General features: G+C 46.1%; 1 protein-coding gene across 17 annotated transcripts in view; it reads left to right on the top strand.

Moving 5' to 3' along the window:
- The first annotated feature begins 3,443 nt into the window (after positions 1 to 3,443).
- LOC121853631 (protein clarinet-like) overlaps positions 3,444 to 13,480 on the top strand; it is an 80,167-nt gene continuing 70,130 nt past the window's right edge. For 11 of the 17 annotated variants that reach the window (XM_042347978.1, XM_042347987.1, XM_042347921.1 and 8 more), the window contains exon 1: positions 12,705 to 12,981. The gene's annotated coding sequence lies outside the window, so the exon portion shown is untranslated. Of the gene's footprint in view, positions 3,824 to 12,703; positions 12,982 to 13,480 lie in introns of those variants that run through there. The other 6 variants (XM_042347941.1, XM_042347970.1, XM_042347931.1 and 3 more) reach the window with 2 other exon arrangements.

Genomic DNA, 13,480 nt, shown 5'->3' with positions numbered 1-13,480 from the left:
CCCACCTCCCCGCCCCACCCACCATTGCCGCCCCTCTTCCACCCCTCCCACCTAGCCCTCACTCCTCCTCGCCCACCCCACCCCACCTAACCCACTAACCCACCCACTCCCACCTAACCCACTCACTCCTACCTAACTCACTCATCCACACATCCCACCTAACCCACCCCACCCCACCATTACACCAGGCCAACCCACTCTCTCAACCCTATGGCCGGGAGACAGTGGTTACCTTCCCGGCGGCCATCCATCCCCTGTGACCTGACCTTTTACATGACCTGGGGCGACAAGAGTAGCGTGATGGTCAAGTGTGAGGGCCGCGTCACGCCCAAGGTACGGAGGACACGGCCGTCACGACTCAAGGGGGGGGGGGGCAGAGCTGGATAGAGGCGTATTCTTTTTTGTTCAGTATTTTTGTTCAGTTTTTGTTCAAGAGTTTGGATTTTTATTTATTTCCTGTTTTTTCTTGTTTTTTTGTGTATTCATTTTTATTTTATTACAACAATTTATTAATTAGTGACACATTTTCTTTGTTTTTTTAGTGTTAATCAGTAGGTTGAGTCGGGCAGTGTAAAGTGTGCGGAATAAGTTGACGGTAAATACTTCTCACGGGACACTTATTGTGGAGGAAGTGTGGGGGTGACGGGAAGTGGGGTGGACGGGATGTAAGACGGAAGGGTGGGGGTGACAGGAAGTGGGGTGGACGGAAGTAGGGTGACAGGAAGTGGAAGACGGAAGTGGGGTGACGGAAGATGGCTAAGACGGAAGGATGGGAAGTGTGGGGTGACGGGCAGTAGGGGTGACGGGCGTGGGGTGACGGAACTGGGGGTGACGGAAGTGTAAGACGGGAAGTGGTAGACGGAAGTGGGGGTTGCGGAAGTGGGGTGACGAAGTGGGGTGACGGGAAGTGGGGGTGACGGAAAGTGGGGTGACGGAAAGTGGGGGGTGACGGGAAGTGTAAGACGGAAAGTAAGGACGGAAGTGTGGGGTGACAGGAAATGTAAGACGGGAAGTGGAAAAGATGGAAGTGGGGTGACGGAAGTGGGGTGACGGAATGTGGGTGACGGGAAGTGTGGGGGTGACGGGAAGTGTGGGGTGGACGGAAATGTGTGGGGTGACGGGAAGTGTGGGTGACGGAAGTGGGGGTGACGGGAAATGTGTGGGTGACGGGAAGTTTGGGGGGTGACTGGAAGTGTAGGCGTGACAGGAAGTGTGGTGGGGTGACGGGAAGTGTGGGGGTGACAGGAAGTGTAGGTGGTGACAGGAAGTGTGGGGGGTAACGGGAATAAATAAGGTACTAGTAACCAGGTGGGTGTACCTGTAAGTCGGACTTGACAAAGACCGCCACTACCAGCACCATCCCCACCACCACCTCCCTCACCATCCCCACCACCACCTCCCTCACCATCCCCACCACCACCTCCCTCACCATCCCCACCACCACCTCCCTCACCATCCCCACCACCACCTCCCTCACCATTCCCACCACCACCTCCCCACCAACACACTTCCCTCACCATCACCACCAAAACTCCGCCACCATCACCACTTCCACACCGTGAGGATGAGTGTGAGGAGGGTGTAGACTGTAGGTGGTGGTGAGGGTGTAGACTGTAGGTGGAAGGTGAGGGTGTAGACTGTAGGTGGTGGTGAGGGCGTAGAGCTGTAGGTGGTGATGAGGGTGTAGAGCTGTAGGTCTCGGGACAAGTAGGAAGTTCCTGTGTGTCCCCGTGTCCATACTGTAACTGTTAACACCTCCCTTCTGAACAGCCAATGAGTGATTGTTTTCCTTGTGTGTTAATAAGTATTCGTGTGTGTGTTAGACTGGTGCAGCTTATTCCTCCCTCAGGCTCACCTCCCTGGTTCCCTCACACCCCACAGCATCACACAGCCACCAACATAACTCTGAAAAGTGTCGTGAGGTCATTTGTTGTGTGTAGTGTGCTTGTATAATGACGCGCGTCTTGTATACAGTAACGTCACTGTAACTGCTACTGGGTTGATGTGTGCGTAGGAGGGAGGGCGGGGCGGCTATATATAGAGCAGTAAAAGGATGCACGACAGTTGGATGATTGTGTTAGGTGGTGGACTTGTTCACATGTTAACGAGACAATGTTATCCATCATCTATTTCGTCTTCTACGCGCACACACACACACACACACACACACACGCGCGCGCATATGGTAAAGTGGCGTCAGAAACACCTTATATACAAGAATATTTTGAGGTAGTAAATGAGTCTCTTGTGTGACGTTAAAAGAACTTGTACTCTGTTATTATTTAGCCTGAGTGATATATGTGAACCTGTCAGACTACCTGTATATTACTATGACCAACAGGTGAGGCGGGGAAGGTTTTTTGTCGGCAGTCAGGTGAGACAGGTTAGGTTATGTGGGTCAGGAGATGACATGTAAATAATACATGTGTCTGGAGGATATGTTAGGTGTTGTCAATGGTCCAGGTTGATGGTTGTATAACGAGCAACCAAAATTGGGACAACATGGTCATCTGTAGTGTAAAGCTAAATACAAGTTCTTTACGCTTTGCGAATTTCATGGCACTTTTTGGGCCGGGGTGAAGGTAACAAAAAATGGGGGGAAAAAAGACCAAGTGATAAAGCCAGGAGAGAAGCAAGGAGTGTGGGGCAGGCAGTGAGGGGGAACACCGAGCTCTTACTGCTCTACACAACACCCACCAGTCATAAAGCGTTAACTAACTAGACCATGAGGGTGAGGTGGTGTGTGTGTAAGCTTCCTGATTCATTATGAGGACCAAATTAAAGTATAGTTGTGGTGCGTCTCGTCAGCGGTGCTTACTCGCTCACCCTGGACGGCCTTGCTCTGGATACCCGACTTACAGAGCGACAATTTCACTTTCATTTTTTGTGTCTCTTTTGGATTCTGTTTTTGGCGAGGTAGTGAAGTATATTAATTGCAGGTGGGAAAAAGTGAAGAATCTGTGTTGCTTAGCGCCACGGGGGAACACCCAGATGGCGGATTTATTCTGATGAATTTTTTTGCCCGAGTGCTCAAGGCTGGGAGGCTGGTGTACCCCGTCGTCGTCGGGAAAGGGAACAGCTCAGTCATGGAAGCTTTCAGGAAAAGCCATTGAAGTGAGACATGGCACGTGGCTGTTGCAAGAACCTGTTCCTTCAGGACATGCTGCCACGTGAACAACAGTCAACGTCGCCCACTAGTAGCTGGTGATGGTGTGAGCCCTGTACTCTGCTGTACAAACGACCGACAGCGAAGAGCGACACTGGTAATGCAGGAACTTCGTGGCAGCGGCAGCGTTAGAGGCAGCAGCAGCTCTGGGCTCCTGTCCTTCAACGCAGCTTCCAGTAGCCTTTACGGGATCTTGTTTTTGTGACGTCACAATTACGTCAGCGTTAGCTCCGCCCCCTTCCCGTTGCCCACTTGCCCCTCGTCCCGTGTGTCAGTCGGGTTTGGGGGAGGGAACTGTACAGGACGTATCGCGGGCGTGTTGGTATGTGAAGGCTCAAGTGACGTTTGATATACAAAACAAGATTATTCACGTTGAAATTGAGTACAAGTGTAGAGTTTTTGTTGCTCTCTGGTGGTGTTTTGTGAAAATCCTGAATGAGCACAAGAAGGAGGTGAACTAAGTCATCTTTACCTGTATTTTTACCTCATTAGCTCCTCTCAGGTGTGTTGGAATGCACCTGGTGAGGACAAGGATGTTGAGGTGCGACTAGGCGGGGTACTGTGACTCATAGTGTTTGGTCGATGGTGTGTGTAGGGTGAAGTGTGTGCGCGCGCCAGTACACCTCACAGAGCGACCCTCACAGACTCATAACACAGGTAAGTGAGCATTAATAAAGTTACATAGTGTGGGACAGAGACGACTGGTGGATCATGTGAAGATTTGCCCTACTTAATTTCACCTTGAAAATTAAACACCCTAGTGCTAACCTAACCCATCCTAACTTAGCTTAACACAAACCGACCTAAACTAACTTAACCTGACCCTTTTCGCAGTGTTAGTGTGTTTAATCATCAGGCGAAATAACCTGGGTCAATTCATCATCAGATAAAATGGGTTTGTCTGTGTGTCATGTGTAGCTGCGACAAGTTTGCTGAGTGTTGGAGATCTGGTGGTGTGGGTAGCTGCCTCGCACACCACTAGAGGGTTTGGGGGTTTGTTTTAAGTGTTTTATTTACATTTTTTATGTAAACAGTCGAAAAATTCTTACAATGTGCCTTGTCATGAGTGTTGAATGAGGGCGGGAAGGCTGCTTGACGAGCCGGGAGTTGCATCACCGCCCCTCATGACTTCACTAGTCGGGGGCGGGTGTCAACACAGGACCTTGACAAAATGTTTTAAATCAACAAGTGATGCCACGTTGAGGGTCAGGATGGTGGTAATTTAAGATGCCAACGACACTAATCATTCCTAGAACAAACTTAATTGAGCAAGTTATGTGGTTACCATCATGAGAACTTGACACAGACATAAGATGTTACGGTAAAATAAAATGAACATCGACACCAATAAAGCCAGACAATACCACAGAGCCTTGAGTTACGAGAGCTCAGAGTGGAAGAATTAAACAAATACAATTCCACGGTATGTCAGTCTTTTTTGTTTGTCTTAAACGAACGGAAACACAATGAAAAACTGTCATTATATTTATTATTATAACTGATCTGAATTTACGAGTGGTGAGATGAAAACTGGATGAGAGTGATTATTATGATCGTGTGCCCGCTCACCCCAAGGCTTCCTCCTTAACATTATTATTAATAGTTTTTGTGCGCTACTTATAACATGTTAGCTATGGATGAAGGCTTTTCCTGGTATATGTGTGGAGGAAAATTTATTACATGTTTAAGTAACTGCGCTTTTAAGAAAAAAAATATGTTTACCATATTGACCTTCACTTAACATGCAGTGGGTGGTGTTGGTGTCGTCATCTTAAGTTCGTTTTAAACACTCAGGCACGCAGAGTATACAGACGTTTGTATTCTCCTCCCTCCCTCCCCACAGACATTCCTGCCTGCTTGTATGTCTGTCCTTAACTTCCCTTAATTGTTTATGATCCAGCAACACTGATTTTTTTTTAGTTAAGGTTTAAAGCTTCTTAAAGTCCGAGTTCGTTATAGTGTTTATGATGACATGGGTGAGTGATGTATTTTTATATTAATTTTCGTTCAAATGTGACTCAAAAAGCTATATTTGTCCTGAGTAGTGTTTACCGTGTGTGTGTTTGTTTGCTCGACTTTATGAACTCAATAGCTTGAACAAATAGTAATTACACTTTTATACAAATTTACAATATATACTCGTATATACTGTAGACAATAACATATGCCAGATGGATAACACGTTTCTTCAGTACATTGTTCAGTGTTATTGGTCACTTGGACGCAGTTACGGCGATCAAGTAAATCAATCTCCTTCGTGGCAAAACACATCTCTACTTTATGCTGTAATTACCTCGTTATGACTGATGTAATAGAGGTGTCATGATGCAACAGTGCCAGATCTTGGGAACCTCACAGTGCCAGATCTTGGGAACCTCGCAGTGCCAGATCTTGGGAACCTCACAGTGCCAGATCCTGGGAACCTCATAGTGCCAGATCTTGGGAACCTCACAGTGCCAGATCTTGGGAACCTCACAGTGCCAGTTTCCATAATCATTACAGTATATGAGAGGTGAGACGGAGGCACTGGCAGTAATCTTAAAAGTGCTTGGCTGCCGCGACCTCTGTAAGTGGATTATGACTCACCTCTCATCCTTATCTTGACAGTTGAGGGGAGTGGGGTGGTAGAGGGAGGGTCCAGAGTGGGGTGTGTGTAGGGAGTGGGGTGATAAAGGGCGGTCCAGGTGGGGGTGATAAGGGCAGTCTGGAGTAGAGTGTGGGGAGTGGGGTGATAAGGGAGCCAGTCTAGGAGTAGGGTGTGGGAGTGGGGTGATAAGGGCGGTCTGGGAGTGGGGTGTGTGGGGAGTGGGGTGATAAGGGGATGCCCAGGGTGGGGTGTGGTGATGGGGAGGCCCAGGGTAGGGTGTTTGGGGAATGGGGTGATAAGGATTGGTCTAGGAGTAGGGTGTGTGGGGAGTGGGGTGATAAGGGGCAGTCTAGGAGTGGGGAGTGGGGTGATAAGGGGGTGGTCTGGGGTAGGGTGTGTGGGGTGGGGTGATAAGGGGGCGGTCTAGGAGTAGGGTGTGTGGGGTGGGGTGATAAGGGGATGTCCAGGAGGTGGGGTGTATGGTGATAAGGGGAGGCCCAGGAGTAGGGTGTGTGGGGAATGGGGCGATAAAGGGGTGGTCTGGGGAGTGAGGTGTGTGGGGTGGGGTGATAAAGGGGGCGGTCTAGGGTGGGGATTGTGTGTTAAGAATTGGGGTGATAATGGGAGGCCTAGGAGTGGGGTGTGTGGGGGAGTGGGGGTCATAATCTGATCTTCTCATTATCTCCCTTAGTCATACCAGGAGTACGATAACTTATCACCCGAAGAAAGATAACTGTGCAGCCAGAAGGAGTGAAACTTTAATCCTACCACCAGTTCACCTCGCTCATGTACGACTATTTATTACGTTCTAAGTACGATCATTAACTTCAGTCTGTGAATACGATAACCAAAATACGTTCACTAATTGTAGGATAATTTACCTATGTAAGTCTTTAAATTTGACACTTATTTCCACAGAACGATAATTTATGGTCTTTTGTGTGTTTGTGTGTGTGTGGGGGGGGGTCTCTGGATTGGTCGTAGTTATTTATGACACTGTGAATACTGGTTGTCCCACTGTCAGCCAAGCAAACAGACAACTCACTCACCTTATCCCCCCAGAGCACAAGGAACCGTCCAATCACAATTATTTACGCCTTGTAATTGGTCAAGTGATCTATCGGGCAAGAGTTGTCCGTCACTTGAAATGATGAGTTTTTTTGTTGACGGTGTCGGCCATGATACTTGTTGTTCGTTGGTTTTGATAATTTAATAATTACAATTTTAACCCGAGTTACTGTGAGACGTTATGATGATTTTAATATTTGTGACGACGTGAGTATCAGCTAACTGTTACAACGAGTTATTACATACAGATCAAACAGGACATTTAAGAGTAATTTATCTGATATTTTAAGCATGAAATTTTGTCACGATGGGAATTATGCGGTTGGATTATGTTCGTCGACCGTGGCCAGGGTATTGTTCAGTTACCCATATAAGTCCTGCTGCCTCTCCTGAACCACGAACCCCTGAGATTCAAGACTCGTGAACCCCAAGTATTAGTCCTGTCGTCTCCTCTGGAACCACGAACCCGAAGATTCAGACTCGTGAACCCGAAGCATTTGGCATCAGTGAATCATTCTGTCCATAAATGCTCTAAATTCATAACAGAAGATAAACTCGAAGGCAGTTGAAGACCAGTCCGAACACAGTGATTGTTTTATCTGTCCTCATCTGTGGAGGTGGTGTTTAAGACGCAGTCGATCACTACTTCAGGAATGTTAAGAGTATTACGTGAAGATTAGGCACCCCAGCTTATTTCACCCTAAGATTAACCTAACCAAACATAACCTCACATAAAATACGGTAACATATAACTAACATAACAAAACATAACATAAGATAACTTAACCTCACATAAAATACGGTAACATAAGTCCCTTGGTGTTTACATTCCCTTGAAGGAAGTAAACACTCAGGGCATCAGTGTTTCGTTCCATCACTATTCTTCACCACGTCCGTTGTGACTTACTCTTGCTGGCAGACTTGTAAACAACATATTGCTCTCTCGGCAATGCTGTATAATATCAATCTCTCAGATCTTGAAATATAACAAGAGTTTTTGTTGTATTTTTTGTTGTCATTGTTTTTGTTTGATCTTTGCTTTAGATGAGCTTTTGTTCAGTAGTGGATGAAAGAATAGCTTAGTGGTGTGTGTTGGCTGGGAGGTAGAATTTGACGCTAGTTCCGTGAGACCAAACATTCTCTTCGAGTCTTTGTTGGGATGTTTAATTCACCAAGTAATGTAGTTACAAGAATTCCATTACATGAAAAGTGACAAGTTATCTCTTATTTCATGTTTTATTATATATAATTTGAATAGAATGAAAAGGGTAATATCAGTGTTGTGTTGTGGATTTTACCCCTTGTATATTTTTCATAACCCTGACCTTTGGCGAGCTGGTGTGACGTAGCCGCCTATAACACAATAGAGCTTCAAGACTTCTGTGTAAAGTTGGTGAGATGTAGTTGTTGGTGTGACCTACCGGAGATCAGTGTCTTAAGAAATACTGTATATGTATAATTAGAAATACTTGATACACATTTAGAGGCTGCCAACTAATACACTTGACGTGGTAAAGAAGATGTCTTTCTGGTAAGAGTTACGACCTAGACATTTCCTGACTGTGAGAGAATAATGTTTATGGACGAGGATTACTGTATTTGTGGAATGATCCTAGGATTGAGTTTACGACCAGTGCGTAGAGTCCGGATTCTTAGAGGTTCGTCTGGTTAAACCGGCCCCCTCCGCCCCTCCTGCACCCCTCAACTAGAAGTGTGAGGGCGCATGTCTTGTTGAACTTACGATACATAGATGGTGTGTCGAAACTTCATTGAGATTATACCGTAACTCGAGACTGTATCTTTATCTGCCGTTTAGAGATGAAGTATGAGCGTCCGAGAACGAATCATTATGAACGTTGCCTCGGTGGACGGAACAAACGACTGCTTGTGTGATGAAGGCCAGGATTGTGTGTGTGTGTGTAGTGCTCTATCTATCCCTGTTTTTGTGGCTGCTGTTTAGATAATGATGAAATACTGAACTAGTGTGTGTGGTTGTGGTCGTGTAGAGGTGAAATACATTTATTCATTGTTGCTCGAAACACTTGAAGATTATGGATGTAACTGGATTGTAGATGTGTGGTGGTACCCTGGAAGTATGTGCCATTATGATGTCTGAATATTTTACTTTTTTTTTTGTTCGAAACAGTCGACATTTCCTCTCGTGAGACAAGTCAGTTATGTGAACTTAGAAATATATTCAAGCATGAAACTCGGGTTAGAGTTTTATTCATGAAACTTAATGGAGTTGTTTATTCATGGAACTTGTCGTTTATGAGCGACGAGTTACCTGGTCAAGGACTACAGGTGTGTGCGTGTGTGTATGTGGTCATAAATCTAGCACGACACACATATTGTCACTGATAGCCGTGAAAGTGCATGATGGGAGTCGCTGAGAAATGAAGGAAATGGTCGATATTGAGAGGCTGTTTGACCCCAATTTGGAATATCTTGTACAACTCAAAGGAGATGAGATGACGGGGCAGATGTGTGCCGTACAGGGGGCGGTGTAGGTATGTTATGTTGTGTGCGTGTTTGTATTCATTGTGATCTAGCTTTCCACTTCGGGCTATATGCAGATAATAAATTATTATCAGTTCACTTAAACATTCTTACATTCTTGATATGGTTGTGATGCGGTGTCAGATTTGGGGTAAAGATTCGACACAGAGAAACGCAGCTTATTCACCTGATAATTAGTCGCCACAGCTTATTCACCTGATTATTTTAAACACCGTAACGCGATCTGGCTGGTGGGGTAGGTTAGGTAAGGTTAGTGTGGTCAAACTTAAACTAAAAAGGCTGGGGGTGTTAATCTTAAAGTGAAATAAGCTGGAGAGTTAAAGTTAAATAAGCTGGGGTCTAATCTTCAGGTGAACCAAATACTCTCACTTAACTGGACATTGTGTTATAACAAGAAAACATTTACTATTGAACTTTGTTTTTATCCAAGAATGTAAGTAAATTTGATCAACAACTTGTTCTGACCGTCACCTTTGGTCCCGAGTAAAGCAGAGGTCACAACACCCCCACCCAGGAATGTGTTTATAAGTGAGCTTTAAAGGTGTTTGTAAACATCTAATTGGTCTTAACAGAGATGGCATAATAATAATAATAATTAACGGTTTATTGAAAAAGTTCTGCAGCCCGAAGGCTGAAAATATACATTGGGCATAAATGACTTATTACATACATTGGTGGTTTAACAAAAGCCTTCATTAGAGAAAGGTAAAGGAACATACAGTGAACATACAGATTATTGTAGGTGTTGAACAGCAAAAACGTAGTATAGTAACTCCCTCCCAGATGGTGTTAGGAGGGACCTCACGTGGTGTAGTAGTTCCCTCACAGATGGTGTTATGAGGGGCCTCACGTGGTGTAGTAATTCCCTCACAGATGGTGTTATGAGGGGCCCTACGTGGTGTAGCACCTCACAGATGGTGTTAAGAGGGGCCTCACGTGGTGTATAATCCCTCACAGATGGTGTTATGAGGCCTCACGTGGTGTAGTAATTCCTCACAGATGGTGTTATGAGGGGCCTCATGGTGTTAGATGGTGTTATGAGGGCCCTCAAGTAATTCCCTCACAGATGGTGTTATGAGGGGCCTCACGTGGTGTAGTAATTCCCTCACAGATGGTGTTATGAGGGGCCTCACATGGTAGTAATTCCCTCACAGATGGTGTTATGAGGGGCCTCACGTGGTGTAGTAATTCCCTCACAGATGGTGTTATGAGGGGCCTCACGTGGTGTAGTAACTCCTTCACATATGGTGTTATGAGGGGCCTCACGTGGTGTAGTAATTCCCTCACAGATGGTGTTATGAGGGGCCTCACGTGGTGTAGTAACTCCTTCACATATGGTGTTATGAGGGGCCTCACGTGGTGTAGTAATTCCCTCACAGATGGTGTTATATGAGTGAGGTGTGGTTCCAGGCCTTCCTATCGTAGACGGATTAACACATCGCTGGTAGTTGGGTCTCACGGGCCGTTATCACTGGGTATCTGGGACCTCACTGTGTGAAAGGTCAACTTGGGTACCACTGTTACTGTTGAGTTGTTCTCACTGACTTAAGCACTGTTCACCACTGTTCACCTCTGTTTAACACTGGTTCCATTTCTTTCCTAAATGAAATAGTAACTTCTGGCGTGAACTTGTTGATATTCCGGTGGGGAGGAGGGTTCAGGGGAGGGAGTTGGTATGGGCCAACATAACAGTTGACCTGGCTGCTCCGAGAGGAGCGCCAGGTACGTCTTGACCCTTCGGTGGTCAAGGATGTGCTTATAAGTGTGTGTGTGTGTGTGTGTGTGTGTGTGTGTGTGTGTGTGTGTGTGTGTGTGTAAAAATTTGCTTTTACCAATGAAATGTAAAGAAAAATATTTATACCGGAAGCCTGCCCACGGTTTGTTCTGTAACGCATCACATGTCGGTGTGTGTAGGTGGAGGCTGTGTGTGGGGGTGTTGTGTTAGTATGGAGACCAACACTCGTGGCTATACTACTGCCTCGTCAGCACCTGCAGTAGTTGTTGAGTGTCTTCCACGTGTGACGGGAAAGGACAGTATCTGCAACATCTATTCGAAATTAGTGTTGGTGGCTGAGTGTTACGTAGTGTTACTTCTGACACACACACAAGGTGGTGGATGTCTAAGGGTGGAAGGGTGATTATAATTATAAGCAGGTGACTGGCAGGCTTTGATGGGTGCCGCTGCTGAGGTGGTTGGTGTGTGATGACGAATGGTAATTTAACTCGGGTGTGCTGGTGCCAAGTGTGTTAACGACAGGTGTGGTGGTGGGAGGAGAGGTGTTTGTTGTCTTACGTGGGAGAGAGAGATTGTGGTTGTCACTTCACTGAATGTGGAAATTGGAATGTAATGTATATGACTAACACACATACACACACACACGGTTTATAGTGTTAGTGATTGAGGTAAAAGTGACATACATTGATATAAGTAAACCAGGCTAACGGGAGAACTGGATGTACAGGTGTGTGGAGGAGAGGCATATGTGTGAGTGAGAGTTTGGTGTATAAATGAGATAGAGGCATACAGCTGGTGAGTCAGGTGGTGAGTGTGGGGACACACACACACACACTGGCTCAGGTGAAAGTATGTGTAGCGGTTTACGTAAGAGTGAGTGTGTGTGTGTGCAAGATAAACCATTTGACGGAAGATTAGTGTCCGTAGCGAATATTGATGTACAAGTGTAGTTTAATAGAAAACTGGCAAGGCTGAGTTACGTCAGACACACATCACAGCTGGCGGAGGCTTTGTGTTGTGACGTTGATTGACAGGTAGGATAAACATTGAGGATAGTTACCATTGCCAGGGAGGTGATACACTTTGTTTACGAGGCGACGGTCATCCCGTGTAGTGTAGGAAACTTGGCTGGTGGGTGTAAGATGACATACGTGGGTGTTAAGGTCACGGTGTGTGTGTGTGTGTGTGTGAGGTTTGTTCTCTCTGAGGTTATCCAGAGGGAGGTTGATTTAGAGGTTAGAGAAGTGAAGGTTTAGTGCCGCGGTGGTCAGGTTCTCCTCGGTACATCGTTGTGTCCGCATACCGACACTAACCAGCCTTGATTTATCTTGTTCTGTCTCTTATCAGTGATGTCAGCTCCAGCATCGAGCACCAGGATACAGCCATATTGGATGATCACCAGATGAGGATGTCAATTGCTCCCAAATATTCAATAGTCTGAGGATAATAGCTTAATTCTATATTTAGGTACTGGAGCGTGTGTTGAGGCCTTGGGGTGGTATGTGGGCTGGGCGGAGCGGGGGTGGGGGCCGTGTGGTGGTGGGCAGTAGGGTGTGTGATAAGAGATAAGGTTGTGGTGATAAGCAGGTATAGTGTTCAGGACCTTGGTGTCGGCCCCCTCTCTGCCAGTAGTGTGCCAGCAGTGGTGGAGAACAGTCGGTGGTAGCATTCGTCTCCTACGCGTGATATATTACCTTAGTTGTGAGGCGTGGTATGAGTGGGCGTGGTGGGGCGTGTGTATGTGTTGAGTGGTGCCGCCCACGCCACGGATCTACTGTAGACTCCCTAGAGGAGCCACAATACCGGTAATTTGTGCTGGTGATTCTCCGCGCGATCACCTTGTCCAAGCTCAGCGTCACGGAACTCTGGCAGCCCGCTAGTTACCCCTCCTGTGTCTCACCTGCAGTAAGTGGTTATACACCTGTGAGTTCCTCTATTGTTTTAAGATCAATTATCAAGACGAACGTGTTTCACCCATGCACACCATCCAGAGTTTTGAATCGTCAACCGTTAATTACGTCTAAAGAGGCACGAGGAACATTATCTCTCTCTCACACACACACACGTACGTCTGTCACGCTGTTAACTACTTTTTTTAGGTGTCCAGGAGTCCGCTGACGATCATACAGGCCGGACACGGGGAGTATTGTAGGAAGTTTTATTTATGATCTTGGCTACATCATGCCGCCTCACGGGACATGAGGGTCACACGTGATCCAGGAGGTGCACGACGCGTGACTTCTGATGCAGCTCTTATTTGTTCTGTGGAAAAACTAACAAATTGAAAAGTTTTTATACTTTTTTCTAAAGTTCGAAATTCAGTGTTGTTGACGTCACCAGGAACTCTGTCGCATTATGTTGGTTAAAACTTATTATTATTACATATATACAGTACACACACACA

This window comes from Homarus americanus, unplaced genomic scaffold (genome assembly GCF_018991925.1).
Source record: "Homarus americanus isolate GMGI-L3 unplaced genomic scaffold, GMGI_Hamer_2.0 scaffold50564, whole genome shotgun sequence".
NCBI lineage: Eukaryota > Metazoa > Arthropoda > Malacostraca > Decapoda > Nephropidae > Homarus > Homarus americanus.
Note: the sequence above shows the minus strand (reverse complement) of the source record. Positions and strands in the feature narration are given on the sequence as shown.